The sequence below is a fragment of the Arvicola amphibius genome, chromosome 6 (genome assembly GCF_903992535.2).
Source record: "Arvicola amphibius chromosome 6, mArvAmp1.2, whole genome shotgun sequence".
NCBI lineage: Eukaryota > Metazoa > Chordata > Mammalia > Rodentia > Cricetidae > Arvicola > Arvicola amphibius.
In genome coordinates, this window is record NC_052052.2 from 114,691,271 (window position 1) to 114,708,734 (window position 17,464).

Consider the following 17,464-nt stretch of genomic DNA (forward strand, 5'->3'; position numbering starts at 1 on the left):
AAAACAAATCCTAACGATAATGAGAAAGTATTGGTTACAGAAACACTTCAGAAAGAGACTCTCATGCTGAAGGGTTAGCAGTGTGTTGCTTAGAAGGCTTTGGAACATCTTTCTGCAAACCTTAAGCTTCAGGAGAATGGATACTGAGAGTCTGTCATTGTAGTTCAGCATACTGAGTACCTTTGATAACAGACAGGCGACTTCATTGTTACCGTCCCAACCTGGCTATGCATGATAAAAATACTCCATTAAGAATATTAACATCACCAAAAAATTGTAGGCTATTTGACACCCTTCAAAAGTATATTTTATAACTCAGAATGACTGGGAGAGAAATAAATAAGTGTACAAAAATTTCCTTTCTGGCAGTAACTTCAAGAACTGCATGCACTGCTCTCTTATGAGTTTAGTGAATGTACATGAGTCCCCTGGTAACTTAGTCTGGCAGAATTTTATGGTATTCAAATACTAAAACCCAGAGGACTTGTTCCCTCCAGGAAAAGGCTCTCTGATATGAACTTTCCCAAGGTGACCTGCCTATGTAACCCATAATGTGAGATGTCACATTATCTGTTACAAGGGAGGTCAGTATCATTTAGATATTTGGATTGTTGATAATTATAAAAGCAAAGCTTCTTCAAGTAGTTACTCAGATATGGGGGAAAATGGAACTTTCCATTTCTGTTTCTCTGTCTTCACAAAACTTTGAATAAATGAATGAATAAACTCTTGACTATTAATTATTTAACAAAAGAGATGAGCAACCTGCCCTATGAAAGCACACCTAGCAGACTAGTTGGCCCATTGGAGAACTACGAGAAATGCTACTTTGTACCAAATGTGTGCTTAATGCATGTGTGTGCCAGAACATGCTGTGCACATGTGCATAGTTTCAAACTGGAATGAAAATGCTACACTATATTATGTCCCTTCCTTTTCTGAAACAGTGCCTCACTTTATAGCCCAGGCTAGCCTGGAACTCAAAGTGATCCTCCTGCCTTTTCCTCTCAAGGACTTGGACTGCAGATGTGAGCCAAGAAGCCCAGCCCAAACAGTGTATTTTTAAAAAGGAAAATATTTATAGAAGAAGGAAATGAGCTAATTATCATTCTCTGGCTTATCATGAATTAGGAGTTAAAGATAAAAGACTCAGTACTCCAAGGGAAAAATATTTATTAGAATTAAATTGTTTTCTCCTCAATAATTGAGAAAATATAAATGTTCTGTTTTTCTCATTGGATACAGCATGAGTTTAGAATGCTTAAAAAGTAGAACTAGCCACTTTGGGTTGTCAAGCAACTAAAACAAAGAAAAGGGTTCACAGCGTCCTTGAATTAAACATGGCTAATGGATAAAGTTGGTTGTTTCCATTTTAAGCCCAGAGGATCTCCCTCTTGCACCATGGTCCTAGTTTTAGTTTCCTTTGGGGTGGGATTTGAGTCATGGTCTCCTCCCTCTTATACGAGGCTCTACTCAAAAGAATACTCAGATTAATGTTTCCGAGTGGTCGTCTTAACTGTGCGAAGGGCTCTTTGCTGTGCTCTCTACTGTATAAGAGATATAGAGTGGGCGACGTATATGCAGCTCTTTCTGCTTTTCACAGCCAGCTTTAATCACAACATGAATTAAGGATGAAAAGTCTCTTCCATCAATAGACACCGAAAGCTTCCTCATGGTCCCATGTGAAAATGAAGCTACAATGGACACAGAACAGGTAGCATCCAAGAGACTCTTAGTTCTTAGGGAATAGTCTTGGCTCCCCATATGTTTTAACTTACCACACAGCAGCAACACCACTGAGATGCTTCTGTAAGCCGTGACTGAACAGTCAGCAGTGGTGGAGGGGGTCTCCTATTTCACATTGTGCACCTGAAGAAAGATGACATTATTCCTTGGTTGTTCTATGCTTCCAGCACAGACTGAGGCCATTCAATCCTGTCCTGGTCTTCATGGATCCCACACATGCAATTTGGGTGCTGTGTTTTGGGTTATTGTTCCTTTCAAAATGAGGATCAGGCTTTCTCTAGTCAGGGGTCATCCTATGATTTCAGAGTACAAATTTCCCATTTCTGTAACTTACTTCCTCCTTTCTCCTGCTATAATGCCTCTTTGCCTCTTTTTCTCTAGTTCACTTTGTTATATTTCTGTCTAAATTAGAACCTGTACTACCATTAGGAAGGGTCCCTCATCTGTCCTCCTCTTCCTCCTCTCCTTTATTTTTTCATCCACCCTCCTCTATTGGCCTCCCCTCAAGTGGTTGTCCATAAATTTACACAGGAAATGCTTTTATTTAATTCAAGATTCCTCATGGGACTTCACATACACTTAATTCAATGCACATGTAATCTGTCATGTCAAATCCTTTCTGATTGCACACAGAAGGAGGCTGAGTTGAGATGGTCAGTAAGTTCCTTAGACCATATTTTATGCATTTTCAAATAAATTGGTTTAAGGTGTTTCTCTTTGTCTTTTCTCCTGTATCCACTCTCATACACCCTAACACTAAAAATTAGCATTTGTGTAGGAAAGGCACAGTGTAATTTTTGCTTTCACATCACTTAATCTTATATTTTCAGATCCATTCTTCTCCCTTGCAAATTCACAATTTTGTTTTTATTTATAGCTTAACAAATATCCACATCTGCACTAGCCATCCTTTAGTTGATGGGCATTCCAATTCCTCACTAATGTGGGCAAATCAACAACAAGCACAGATGTAAAGGTATTTCTATGACTTTGTGAGGTTTAAATGAGGCCAAACAGGCCAACTAATGCTATTCCCACTATACAATGTTATTTATTACTAGCAAGTTGGTAGCTGTCAGCAACTGAAGGGTGAACATTTTGAATGATTCTTAGATATTCTGCAATGTAAACTATGTGTTTTTATCCCCCTTATGTGCTTAACTCAGCTTATATTGCAGTAATTTATATAATGATATAAGGGGAAAAAACTGTCTCTCTATTACAGGGTCAAGCAGTGTAAGGTAAAACTTGAATGTGATCCCTATAGTTTATAGTGTTATGTGGTTTGGATCTTAATTTTTACCAATGGTCAATATGTTCAAGGTTAAATCCCTGGCGAGACACTGTTAGGAGGTGGGGTGTTCTGGACAATCACTCAGACTGTGAGAGTTTCTTGATCTGTTTAACAAAGGGAGGAAGACCCACCATAAATATAGGCAGTATCGTTCCTTGTGCTAAGGTTCTGCACTAGAGATCCAGAATTTACTTCTCTTTGCTTTCTGACTGTGGATGCAATGTGAGCACCTGCCTGATGCTCCTGCTTTCATGCTCTCCCCTCCATGATAGATTGTGCCCTCAACCTGTGCACCAGAATAAACCCTTCATTCCTTATCCTTAAGCAGCTTTTGTCAGTAAGTTCTCACAGTGATGGGGAAGTAACCAAGACTGTCATCTATCCTTCAGAGCACACAGTCCCTAGGCTTCACTGATTTCAGCACCCAGATTTTTTCCAGTCTACTTGTACAGAGTCTACTGATTGAAGGTATACATGATATAAAGGAGATGTCACAAAGGGTTAGAAGTAGGCAATTTCAGTAAAATTATTGTCTAAATGTATGTCACATACATTTCCACAGTGGGATAGAGGAGCAAGGATCTGAACTGTTCGTGAAACAAAAATGTTTGTGAGGGTTCTGAATGGAACTGCAGATGAGATTATCCAGTCTGCTGCTATTTATACCTAGGAACAATTGTGTTCACAATTCAGTCTTTCTGAACGACTGCTGAATTCCATAAATGAGACAGCTGCTCTGCACTGGTCCATGAGACAGTGGATACAGAGAAGGCAGACGGGGTTAGAGCAATTGAGACAATTAAAGAGAGCTCAAAGACGCGTGTTTAAAAGAAAAAGGAAGCAACACACATGTTCCCAAAAGTAATGGGAACCTCTGATTAGTATCCATGCCTACCATATAATTTCTAGAAAATACCCTATAATCAAAGTCAACAGAGAATTCAGAACTTGGAGCAGTCAAAGACAGAAACATCCAAGACAATAAGAAAGAAATGGCGGGGTCTAGAGAGATGGCTCAGCAGTTCAGTGTGCATACTACTCTTCTAGAGAACCTGAGTTTGGTTCCCAGCACCCAAGTTGTGTGACTCAAAGCCATGTCTAACTCCAGCTATGAACATCCTCTGTATTCTGTGAGCATTGAACTCACATGTGCATGTACCCACACAGATACACAGACACAGACACAGACAGACAGACAGACAGACAGACAGACAGACAGACACACACACACACACGAAAATAGTCTGGTATGGTGGAAAATTTCTTTAATCCCTGTACTTGGGAGGCAGAAGAAGGCAGATATCTATAACTTCAAGGCCATCCAGGGCTAGAGAGTAAGACCCTAATCCTAAAACTAACCAAATAAATAGATGAAGAAATAAAGAGAAATGAGCAGAAATACAGCCAATGAAGGAGCTAGAAATGCATTGGATCATTGTTGTTGAGTTGATAAATTTTTGTCTCTTTAACACCCTCTCCCAAACCATACTGAGCACCCTGATTCCTTTCTCATTATGACCCTTACTGCACTTCTTAGCATTATCTCTTTCTGCCTCTCCAGGCTCCATACATTTGTGATAAAGTGATAATAGCTATTCAGCCATCTTTTAGGTCTAGGAAAAATATTATGAAGCTCACATTCAGGTATGTCAAGCCAAACCAGGATGTGAACCCAAAGACCAAGCCTATACCTAGCCTTGGAAATAAAGAAAATTCTTTCCAGGGAATGGAAGGTCTAGGGTACATGAATCATCTGCCAATAAGCCAAGAAAAAGATTGTTGCAATGGCATCATAAAAGCAAGATCCTTGAGAAGCAAAGGTTGTTAGAGCTAGAACTCACTGTGGAGACTTGGTGGCAAGAGACACAGATGAGATGAGTTCAGCTCTTGCTTGTTTATTTTTTTCTGTGTGCTAAAGTATTTTTTAAATTTATGGATATATAAGTGTTCCTGTGTCTGTGCATGCCACCTGTGTACAGGATCCCATGGGGGCTAGCACAATAAGGCTGAATCTCATGGAACTGTGAGTTAGCTGATTCAGGTGCTAAAAATCAAACTTAGGTCCCCTGGAAGTGTTTTTAAATGCTAAGCTATCTCTCCAGATACTGTTTATGTTTATGCATGTGTATCGTAGAGGACTAAGGGAGGGTGACAATTAAGAGGTCATGCTGGTGCTGGGATTTAAACCTGGGTCCTCTGAAAGACAACCAGTGCTTTCAACTCTGAGCCATTTCTCCAGCAACTCGATGCTTTTCTGGGTGAAGTAAGAATCTCAGTTACCAACTTCTATCATTCTTACAACATTAGGCATTGTTCAAAGGGCTTTATCTTTAATATTTAGTGTTAATAACAGCCAGATAAAAAATCTTTTGATGAAAAATGTTTTTCATTATTTGTTGATGATAAATATAAAGACATGAAGAGGTTAAGAGACTTAAGTCACACAGCTAGCCAAAGACAGGTGTAGGTACAGTGTAGGTAGACTAGAAGGACTTTAGGGCACACTATTTCCCTATGTGAGGTCAGCCATCATGAAGTTAAAGGAGAAATTATGGTTTGCAGTAAAGATAAGACAATCTTGAATTCAGTGGTAAATTAAACACACTGAAAGGCTCACTTTCCATATAACATTCAATTTTGGGTTTGTCCTGTGTAAAAATGTAGAAAAGGAAAAAGAAAGAAAGAAACAAGCAAGCAAACAAAACAACAATGAAGGTCCTAAAAATCAGCCCATCACATGCTGATGTGGGATTCCCCTCTTCATGATGTGAATATGTTTTATTATCATTGGTTAATAAAGAAGATGCTTCAGCCTATAGCAGGGCATAACATAGTCAGGTTGGAAGAGATATATAGAGAGAGTAGGCAGAGTCAGGGAGACACCATGTAGCCACTGGAGGAGAAAGATACCTGTATGCTGGTACTGGCAAACCACAAGCCTTGTGGTAAAATATAAAATAATAGAAATGGGTTAATTTAAGGTATAGGAGCTAGCTAGCAATATGCCTAATTAATTGCCAAGCAGTGTTTTAATTAATACAGTTTCTGTGTGATTATTTTGAGTCTTGGTGGCCAGGAATAAACAAGAGGCCCCTGCCAACAATATATGCCACCAATACCACTCCTGTCTATTGAAGACAATTTACTGCATGGGCTGTATCTAAGCTGATCTGTCAGAGACATTTTGCACATCAACATGTGTCTCAGTGCTACTCAGAAAGCCAAGAACAGGACCAGCCCTGGTGTTTATCCACAGAAGGTTGAATGAGTAAAGTGTGCAGTGTGCACAATGCAAACTTTTTCATCCACAAAGAAGAACCCAGTTAAGCTTTCAGGAAAATGGAGATGACTGAAAATAACCAGACTAAATGAATTAAGTCTCAGAAAGACAAAACTGCATAATTTCTTTCATTTATGCTTCCAAAATTTCATATAAATACATAAAATCATACCTGTATTTATGACATGAAAGCAGAATCAATCTGGTGTGGGACAATTATGTATTATGTCAATTATGTTTTAAATAAATGCTGATTGGCCAGTAGCCAGGCAGGAAGTATAGGTGGGACAAGTAGACAGAAAGTAGAGGCGAGGAAATGAGAACAGGAGAATTCTGGGAAAAGGGAAGTTCTCTCTGCAGTCCTGCCTTGATCATAGCAGAGGCAAGATGTGACCTGCCCCACTGAAAAAGGTACTGAGCCATGTGGCTAACATAGGTAAGAATAATGGGTTAATATAAGTTATAAGAGCTAATACAAAGCCTGAGCTAATGGGCCAATCGATTTTATAACTTATGTAGACCTTCTGTGTGATTTTCTTTGGAGCTTACTGGCTGTGGGAACTGGGCAAGACTGAAACCCCAACAAGCAGGCCCTCGTGTTAAATCAATCTATCTGGGGGAGAAAAGAGGAATAATGAGAAGGGGGGAGGGTCAAGGGGGGAAGGGAAGCATGTCCAGAATGCATTTGAGGTATGCTAATATGACAATGTTCTTATGTAACACATTACCACAGACACTGAATGTACACAAAGAAAATTGAAAGAATAAAAATAGTGTTTTACAAATACAAAAAAGGTTTGAAAGTAAAAAGCTCACTACTTTACACTTTACAAACATGATATCTCCCATCACTTTTATTATTAGAAAGATGTTTACTTTTTATCTTAATTTAGATCTGCTTTCATTGATGAATTTTGACTGTCATGGCTGAAATCCAAGAAGCCCACTCTATTTCTGAACTGAGCCTCTTTTGTTGGTATGTGTCTTAATGGTGACACTTTGCTTTCTGACTCCTCCACAAACAGACAACACTTGTTTCTGCTACTTTCTTTTCTCATTGCTATAACAAAATACCTGCAAGCCATGTCAGGGAGTGTCCTAGTTTTCTGCCCAGTTGCTGTGATAAAATACCTTCACAAAATCAATTTGTCCTGCTTTGAATTGGAAATGTCCGCTACAGGACTGAGCATTTCAAGATTTGGTCCCCAGAGAGTTGCTCTGTTTGGGAGGTTTTGGTGTGGAGCATATTAGTGGGAGCAGGCTATGAGATTAAAAGCCTCCTACTGTTGCCTGTTTTCTCTCTCTGCTTCATGCTTATGATTGAGGATGTGAGCTCTCAGCTTCCTGTTCTCACTGTCGTATCTGTCTGCTGCCATCCCTCCCAACTATGATGGACTTTGATCTATTTTGAACTGTAAGTCCAAATAAACCCTTCTTTCTACAAGATGCCTTTGGGTAGGTAACTAATAAACAACTTGAAGGGAAAAGAGTTTATTTGGTTTACAATTCCAGATTTTAATCCATAATTTTGGAAAAACTAACTGAAGCAACTCGTTATGTCCACAGCCAAGAAAGGGAAGAAAATAAATGTATGCATGGCTACTTCCCAGCTCTATCATTATATACACCAAATTAGGGAGTGATGCTACCCACTTTCTGGTCTCCCCTGACCTGACTGTAAGTCTTCACATATTAATATAGTCAAGAAGTAGATATGGATGATGTGGGATTCCCCTCTGTATGCCATGAATATGCTTCATTACCATTGGTTAATGAAGAATCAGTTTTGGCCTATGGCAGGACAGAATATAGTAATGTGGGAAATCCAAGCAGATAGAGAGTTAGAAAGATGACATGAAACCGTCCAATAAGCAAGAGGTAACAAACCACGAGCCTCGTGGTAAAATATAAAATAGTACAAATAGGTTAATTTAAGATATAAGAGTTAGTTAATAAGAAGCCTGAGATAATAGACCAAATAATGTTGTAACTAATATAGTTTTGTGTGAATATTCAGGTCTGGGTGGCTGAGAAATCAAAGCAGAATCTCAATTTACAAATATTTACATGTGAACCTTGTCTAGACAATTTTTATTGATACCCTATCACCAGGAAGGATTTACTTTGGCCTGTATACTTTTAGGTAACATGACTTGCCATGGTGGCCAAAGTATGACTGGTCATATTCATTGATAGTTAGAAATCAGAGAGGAGACAGAAAGTTGGACTCAGGTATAAAACTTAAAGGTCCTAGCGACTCTCTTTCCCCTGTAAGAATTCACCTCCTAATTGTTCCAAAACTTTCCCTTTAGCACTACCACCTGGGGAGCGAATGTCAAACACATGAGCCTGTGGGCAACAATTTACAAATGACCACAGAGATTTTCACCATTTCTGCATTTCACAATAACCCAAGTCGCACACCCCAATGGCCCAGAATATATTGAATCAGGACCGCAACTCATATTGAGCCTGCATATGGGACTGGCTTACAGCATAATTTTTTAGTATCATTCTCCACAGTTCCCAGACCAACAGTTCTTAGAAAAGCAGCCATGGTAGCTACATCTCCATCTTTTAATAGAGCCATGACGTAGAGCTGGCTCTTTCTCATTCCTAGGGGTTGTGGGTTTTTTTTCAAGCACCACAGACAATAGCCATTTATTGTGTGCATGGCTATTTATTCATGTTTGGGTTTAGAAACCCACAGCAATTCTGACTTCATTAATATCTGTAAATATAGAGCCAAGAGGCAAGTGTGTTATAATAATGATAACAGAGAAAAACTGTTAATTAGCATTTTGGCAACTCATAAAGTGATGTTAGGAGAATAATATTTGTGTAATTCTAGTGAAAAATAATAGAGATAGCAAAAGAAAAATTATGAATTTTTTAAAAAAATATGTGTAATTAATAATTATTGCACAGCATGTTATCTTATCACCAAACTACTGATTTTGAAGTCATGATACCTGCACAAAGTTAAATATTTGAAGCATATCACATCTTAGTTAACTATGTTATATTAGAAATAACACTAACAGCCGGGCGGTGGTGGCGCACACCTTTAATACCAGCACTCGGGAGGCAGAGGCAGGCGGATCTCCGTGAGTTCGAGGCCAGCCTGGTCTACAAGAGCTAGTTCCAGGACAGGCTTTAAAAAGCCACAGAGAAACCCTGTCTCGAAAAAACAAACAAACAAACAAAAAAAGAAATAACACTAACAAAGTCCCAAAGTAGGACAGTTTCTCTGAGATCCTCCTACTATGATAGTTTTTATTGACATCAACTTGACAGAATCTAGGATCACCTAGGAGACAGATGTATGGGCATGTCTGTGAGGGAGTTTCTTGATTGTATCAGCTGTGGAAGACTCACCCTAAATGTGGGCAGCATCATTTCATGGACTTGGGTCTTGGATTAAATGGTAAAAGTGAACTGAGTACCAGCACTTATCTCAGGTAGGTTCCTGATAGTTACAAAATGACTTGCCACCTCATACTACTACTGCTGTGACTTCATCATGATGTACTGGACCGTCAAAATAAATCCTTCCGCCGGGCGGTGGTGGCACACGCCTTTAATCCCAGCACTCGGGAGGCAGAGGCAGGCGGATCTCTGTGAGTTCGAGGCCAGCCTGGTCTACAAGAGCTAGTTCCAGGACAGGCTCTAAAAAAGCTGCAGGGAAACCCTGTCTCGAAAAACCAAAAAAAAAAAAAAGGAAAAAAAATAAATCCTTCCTCCCTTAAGCTGCTGTGGTCCTGTCCCCCTACAAACACACATTGGCTAATGTGTCTTAACACTCATTCCCAGTTGCTCCAGCTGCAGGTGTTATTTGTGGAGGTTGTGGAACCTTTATGACACAGAGCCTGGCTTGATTAAGTATGTCATTTTGGGTGCACTTGGAGAGTTTATATCCTTGCCCTACTTTCTACTTGCTCTACCTGCCTTCTGTGTATGGTTGAGAAACTATCTCCAAGCTTCCTGCTCTCATTTCTTGAAGCCATCCTCCCCTACTCTATGGACTCTAACAGGCTAGAAACATAATCCAGATTAAACTTTTTTCTTCAGGTTACTTCTGGTCATTCTATTCTGTCACAGCAATAGAGAAGTAACTGATACATCTGCTGCTGTCAGACCCTAATCACAGCCATGAGGAAATCAATGAGGAAATCACCACACCTAACAAACAGCATAGTGGTCAAAGAGGAAATCCAGCTGTGGCTCTGCTGTGCTCTGCTGCCTCAAACAATCTTCATTATGCTCCTGGACCTCCGTTTCTAAGTTGTAATACTGTGTAATCAACTTGTTCCCACTACATAGACTTGTGCGAATGAAGTGAGGTAAGGGACTGCTTGCTTAGAGGGATGACTGAGAACTGGCTGTTGTTTCGGTCATTGCTGCTCTTTGTTTGTTTGTTTATCTGTCTTGCTGTCTGGCTATGCTTCCTCACCACCTGCCTGCTTCTCAGATGCTTGCCGACTACAAATCCTGTAATGGAGGCACCTGCCGGCTCTGCATCACACACATTGACTTTTGTTCCATTCAGTGAATGATGAGAAAGACAAAGCTAGTATGCAGCAACGCCAGTGCCTTGCATGATGCCCCAGGAAGCTCTGAGGTGGCAATGTTCTTAAGACACAAGGAGGCCAAGACATTATATCCCTGAAATTGTACCTGTCATGGATGAGAGAGGCACGCAAGGATGATGAGCTATATCACTGAGGACAAGTCCTGTGGCAACTCACCATCAGCTAATACATCAGGGGAATGTATTAGCTCTGAATGAAATTTTAATCTTCTCCACAGAGCAGCTGCTCTACCTGTCAATAATCTACTTTCCCTCAAACTTGTCTCCATGGTCATTAACCTGTCTGTGTCAGTTTGATGGAGCCACAGGGCTCCCAGATAAACAGTGCTTTAGGGGAAGTCAATAGAGGTTGTTACTAGATAAAGTTTGCACAAGAATCGATGGGTTTAGCCCATTATACCCTAGACAACTAGGCATCATCCGATACCTTGAGGGTCTGAGTAGAGCAAAGTATGCATGAAGGAAGTGTGTTCATATATATATTAGATTATTGTGAATGATAAATAATTGACAAATAATGGATGTTGGAAGATGGTGATTGATAAAGACAAATAATAGATGATAGGTGACTGACAGATTAATAGACTATTGGCAGGTGATTGAGTGGATAGATGGATAGATGGATGAATAGACCAATAATAAATATGATAGAGAGACAAAGAGAAAGAGAAAGAAAGAGGGGGAGATAGGGGAATGTTTTTTTTTTCTGTTATTGTTTCTCTTATCACACTGACAAACACAAAATCCTGTGGTCCTCAGGATCCCTGCTTCTCTCTCCCTTTCATTTGCCTTTGGCATATGGCCAGGAAGGTTTTTGCTTTCTTATCAGATTTTTGATGTTTCCAAAGAAATTTGGTCTGAATATCCAATTCTGACATTTTTGGAAATGGAAACACTAACAAATAATATGAAGATGCTGGAGAAATAGTTCAGTGGGTAAAAACGAACTCAACCCACAAACTTACTACCTGAATTTGGATCCCTAGAACGGAGGGAAAAAAGTCAGTTGAAGCACACAGCTGTAATCACAACATTCTTATTGAGAGATAAGAAGAGGAGACAAAAGGACAACCCAGAAGCTCACGGATCTGCTACCTGGGAATAAACAGAATATCTGAAACAAGAAAGGCCCTGCCTCAAAATAAAGGCAAAGGACAAGAACAGACTTGACTCCTAAAATCGTCTGTACTCCACATGCATGCAAAATGTGGCATGAACACACCCTCACTCAAATGCATATCATACATACAAACCACACACACACACAAATTAAAAGTTGGTCAGTCTTTAGTAACAATAAAATTGGAATTAAAAACTCTGCACAGCATACTATCCCCTCCTTTGCAAAGCAGATCTCCATCAGCTCAATGACAGCAGCTGTACCCTCTTGATCCAGGCTCAGGAAAATGAATTGCTCCGGCATCTGCTTAGACAGGCAGAGAAGACTGAGCAGATGATGAAAGACAGAATGGCAGGACCACGGAAATCCAAGTGCAGGTTAATAACCGGTTACATCTTCGTAGAGATTACTGTGGAGATGTGTGTCACTGCTGTGTTTTTCAGTAGCAGATCCTTGGAAATAAGTATTCCCTGTGCTTGAAACTGGATAAGTTTAACTCCAAATAGACACCTTAAAAAAGATGTATTAAGAACTTAATAGGAAACAGTAAAAGTCAAATTGCAATTATCTTACTGGATTTAGATGATGGCTTAAAATAGCAGTGGCTGGTTTAAAATGATGCATTTTCTGTGTAATCGAGGTTAGCGTTCATCGAGGACAGCCTCACTCGATAGTCACCATCTGAGGAATGTGTGAAAGGCTCTGTTCCTGTCTCTGTTCTGTCTATCTGTGTTTATCCCCACTCTGCCCAGGTTGTAGAATTTACAGCCAGGTCTACACTACCAACTACAAAACAGAACCACTCATCAATATATGAATAAATAAAATACAATAAAAATATAGGTTCAAAATGTAGAAATGGTAGAAACCAAGGTTAAACTAGCCATGATGATACAAGCTTTGAATCCCAGCCCTCAAAAGGCTGAGGCAAGAGGATCAGGAGTTTGAGGCCAGCATGACCTATAGCTATACCCTGTTCCAAGAGATGGAGGATGTTAAAAAGAACTAAGAAGAAATTATTTTTCTGTTGACAATTTTCTAGACTGACAAACTTCACTTTCTGCTTAAGATTTTAATGTGAATGGCTGAAAACTTGATATATTTTAAAACCACAAAATTGAACAGTGAGATGTTTCAGTGGCTGGAGGTTTTAGTGGTTGGAGGCACTTGCTGCCAACCCTGATATCCTGAGTTTAATCCCTGGAATCCACATGATAGAAAGAAAGAGACAATTCCTATGGATTATCCACTGCCATGCATCATACACATGCTATGGAATGCTCTCTCACGCGCGCGCACACACACACACACACACACACACTGTCTTCGTGATTGCTAAAACCACAATGTTCCAATTCTGACCTCATTTAATATCTCCTGTGGTTGGTCCATTGGAAACTGCATTCTTTCCAAACAGAGGAAGGAAACACCTGACTTTGACTTGGCCTTATTTGTTCTCTCTCATTCTCCCATGCAGCATCTCTCCTTGAGAGAACATGGGTTTTATTGCCAAAGGACTATTCCAGATCCTTCCCACCAAATACTCTCATCTTGCCACACATTGTGTCTGTGGAGAACTCATCTCCCTTCCAGACTGGTATCTGAGTAACTTTCTGAGGGCTCTCCTGATTCATGTGCCCTGGCATGTAGATAATACATGTCAAAAAACAGAAGGGGAAACACCCATGCATTTTCCAAGAAACATTTGCCAATTCTTCAGTCTGCTCTCAGGTGATGAAGGGTGAGAACAGCAGTTAAACATGTGACAGCAAACCCTCCTAGATCCCTTAGCCTTTTGGCCAGCTTGATATTCAGAACAAGTAGATATTTATCTGTTCCTATGCTCCTCTTAGCAACTTTAGTAATGCAATACAAAGCTTTATTTAACAACCAAATAAGGTACAATGCATGATCTCATGTTATCCTCAAGAAAAAATGACACAGAAAAAGAAAAGGTTAGAGCTAGGGAGATGGTTTAGTATGTAAGAAACCTTACATACCAATGCAAGCATAGGACTTAAGGTTAGATCTATCACCTACATAAAAGCTGAGGGTGGCCATTTGTACCTATAACTAGCCTATCACTGAGGGATCTGAAATAGGTGGGTCCCTGGAGCTTGCTAGTCACTCAGAATAATAGAAAAACAGCAGGTTCTAGGTTCAGTGAGAGACCCTGCCTCAAAGGTATAAAGTGAAGAGTGATAGAGAAGACCACAAGCAGTCCTTCTTTGGCCTCTACGCGTATGTACATGGAGATGTGCATCCAGATACATAGGTGCATATACTATGCACGTATTTGTGCATGCATACACATACAAACACAAATGTAAGATTATATCTAATAAAATTCGATTATCAATAACACACAACTGCTCCCCTACACAATAATTTCCAGTAAGATCATGACCATATATCCAAGCATGCATGAATAAACAGCTGTTGACAGCTAGCATGGCTATTGCACTAGGCAGGCACTAACATCATGCTGTCATATTGACTGCTTACAATTTGTTTCTATGCAAGGGTTTACTCAATCTGTATTTTGATAGCATTTTTCAGTGGTTGTTTAAGATACAATCTTTCCTTGGCATATTTGAGTATGGAAAGATGCCTTCTATCAATCTCCTCTAATAAGAATTCCCCACCAATTTCCTGCTTCCTTCGTCTCTGACTTTTATTACTAATGTCAAGTAGCCTGGCACAGCCTTTTTTCACAGAACTAATTCTAACGTAGAAAAACTCCCTCAGATTAAAATCTTGAGCTTGTCTGACCCATCCACTGATTGTTCTCTCCTACAGCCCCTGAGCCTGCAACAGCACAGCCCCATCTGAGAGACTCCCCTGCATTTCCATGAATTCTATTTAACACAAAGTGGCAGGACAAAGCCCTCAGAAAATGAGGCTTGGGATTGCCATCAGCTTCTGAGACTAAAGGCCACGTTTATTAGTCTCTGTCTCTAGACTAAAAGGAAGAAATGTGAAGAGCCTTAATACAGAAACAGCCACCTGGATGAATTGAATAAGGTTAATAGGACAGAAGTCAGGAAGATGAAATAAGAAAGTAAGGAACACATCATACCACAGCCAGGAAGGTAAGGAACACATCATAGCACTAGGCAGGGGAGGGCAACATAGTATCAGAAAGAGGAAATGGTAGGGCAGCCTTTCCAGCTCTTGACACCATGAGGACTCAGCTAACTCCTGAGAGATTAGCTCTAGCAGAGTCCTTAGCAGTGATCGAAGGCCAAGAAAATGAAGGGAGTGTGAGAAACAATGGTCAAGTCACAGGTACACAAGCAGATGAGTTTTCTAAGGGAAATTTAGCATTTGCCCATTTCCCCCACAAATACAAGGTTATTTGTGAGGTTATTATGTCTAGAAATGTGAGTGTACATCATGAGAGAATCAAAAACAAACCTGTTTCCTGTACTCAAGTCATCAAACTGTGGAGATGAAGAAATGATAATACTGTGATTTGTGCTTCTATGTGTGTGTATGTGTGTTTGCATGTGTGTGTGTGTGTGTGTGTGTGTTTGTGTGGTGTCTGTGTATGCATGTGTGTATGCCAGTGTATGTATTGGTATATATTTAGGCATAGGTGTATGTGTGTATGTAGTGTATGCGTGTAAACAGGTATGTGTATGTATGTGTGCTATATTGTTATGTGCTCAGGTGTGCATCTGTGTGAGTGGGAGTAAACTTCTGTGTCAAATGTCTGCCTCTGTTGCTCTCTATGCTGCTTTTTGAGGCAGTATCTCTCACTGATCCTTACATCATTTCATTTCATCTGGTCTGGCTAGGCAGCAGGCTGCAACTATCTCTGCCTTCCCAGTGCAGAGGTTCCAACTGTGCACCTCCTCACCTGGGCTTCATATGTGTGGTAGGGATCTTGAGCCTCAGGTCCTCCCTGAGCCACCTCCCCAGCTGTGTCTCCACTTCTGTAGCTATTAGATTATTGTTCTGTGGACATGTGGATACACTGGCTTCAGATGACTATTAGCTTTTTTATATAACATGTTGTTAATTTTGTTACCATGAAAAAAAGGCTATGATATGAAAAACTTAAAGAGAAAAAGATTTATGCTTTCAGAGGGCTCAGTCTATCCTAATGGGAGTGGGGAGGGGTATAGAGATTAATCACCATAGACAGGAAGCAGAGAGTAATACAGGATCTCAGGGCCAGACATGACCTCCAGAGGCCCTTCCTTCCCCAGTGACCTATTTCCTCCCGAGAGCTACTACTTCTTAGAGTTTCAGCAGCCAAAAATACTCTTGAGTTTCTAAACACAGGATTCTGGGTGGTATTATGTTTTACATTCTACAAATATACATTCTAGAAATATCTGGAACCCAAGATACTCTCTACTGCCCACAGTGATCTTTCCCACTAGTCCCATTAGAATATCGTCATTCCCTGGGATTCATGATGCTTCAGTCAAAAAAATCACAAAGTTTTATAGGAAAATGTTAAGCTCAGTAAAGATAATGGCCAGTGATTTCACAGATTTGAGACTGATATGTATCACATACCTTTGGTTGGCTTATGGGCATATACAGCTCATGTTTTTCAACCTGTTTTCTACCTATTGCCTACCTCACCTGTTTTGTCTCTGAGGGAGGAGATTCCTGGGGCAGGGAGAGATGTAAGAAAATCTATCCTTTTTTGTTTGTTTGTTTGTTTGGACCCAGAACCAATTATCTTCCTTGCTCCTCCAGAACATTCATGGCTCACTGAGTCACCCCAGAAAAAGGCCCTTCCTATGTTATCTACTCATGGTGACAGAGAAGAACTTTGAGTGCTGCCTTTAGAACATGGCATCATTGTGTGTGTGTGTCTGTGTGTGTGTGTGTGTGTGTGTGAGAGAGAGAGAGAGAGAGAGAGAGAGAGAGAGAGAGAAAGAGAGAGATTCACTTTACTGTTGAAATTACAAGCCAGAGAAGTAAACCAACCATGCTTATGCATGTCTCAAATCTCAGTACTCAGGAGGCAGAGTAAAGAGGATCTTGAGTTTCAAGGGGTAAGAATGGGTTACATAGTAACACCTTGTCTTTTTTGCTTTGTTTTATTTTTTTCTTTTAATAAAAAATGAAGTGAGGAATCATATCTACTCATGGGGTGAATAATTAGTGACAGATAAACTGATAACCCTCTGATATGAATATTATATTATGCTGTAGCAAAAGTTAAGATAGTGACCCCCTGACCTGACTAAAACCCTTGGTGATGAAGCCTTCATGGGAAAGAAATAGCCCTGAAAGAAAGACAGAAATTTAATCAAAGGAATTTGAATACCACATGGAATAGAACAGATGATGTATTCTATTCTGAAAACCAGTCCTCAGTGTCTATTAGCTGGTTTCTAAGTCAAAATGGAACAGGAAAGAGAGATATGTTTCCAATGGGAAACTTTGGATTGATGGTTTATGTATCAA

General features: G+C 40.0%; 1 long non-coding RNA gene across 1 annotated transcript in view; it reads right to left on the reverse strand.

Annotated features, from left to right (window-relative positions):
• Nucleotides 1-1,111: 1,111 nt before the first annotated feature.
• Nucleotides 1,112-17,464, reverse strand: part of LOC121677218 — a 132,544-nt gene continuing 116,191 nt past the window's right edge. Inside the window, exon 5 of the long non-coding RNA XR_006020838.1 lies at nucleotides 1,112-1,869. This is a non-coding gene — a long non-coding RNA (uncharacterized LOC121677218). The remainder of the gene's footprint in view (nucleotides 1,870-17,464) is intronic.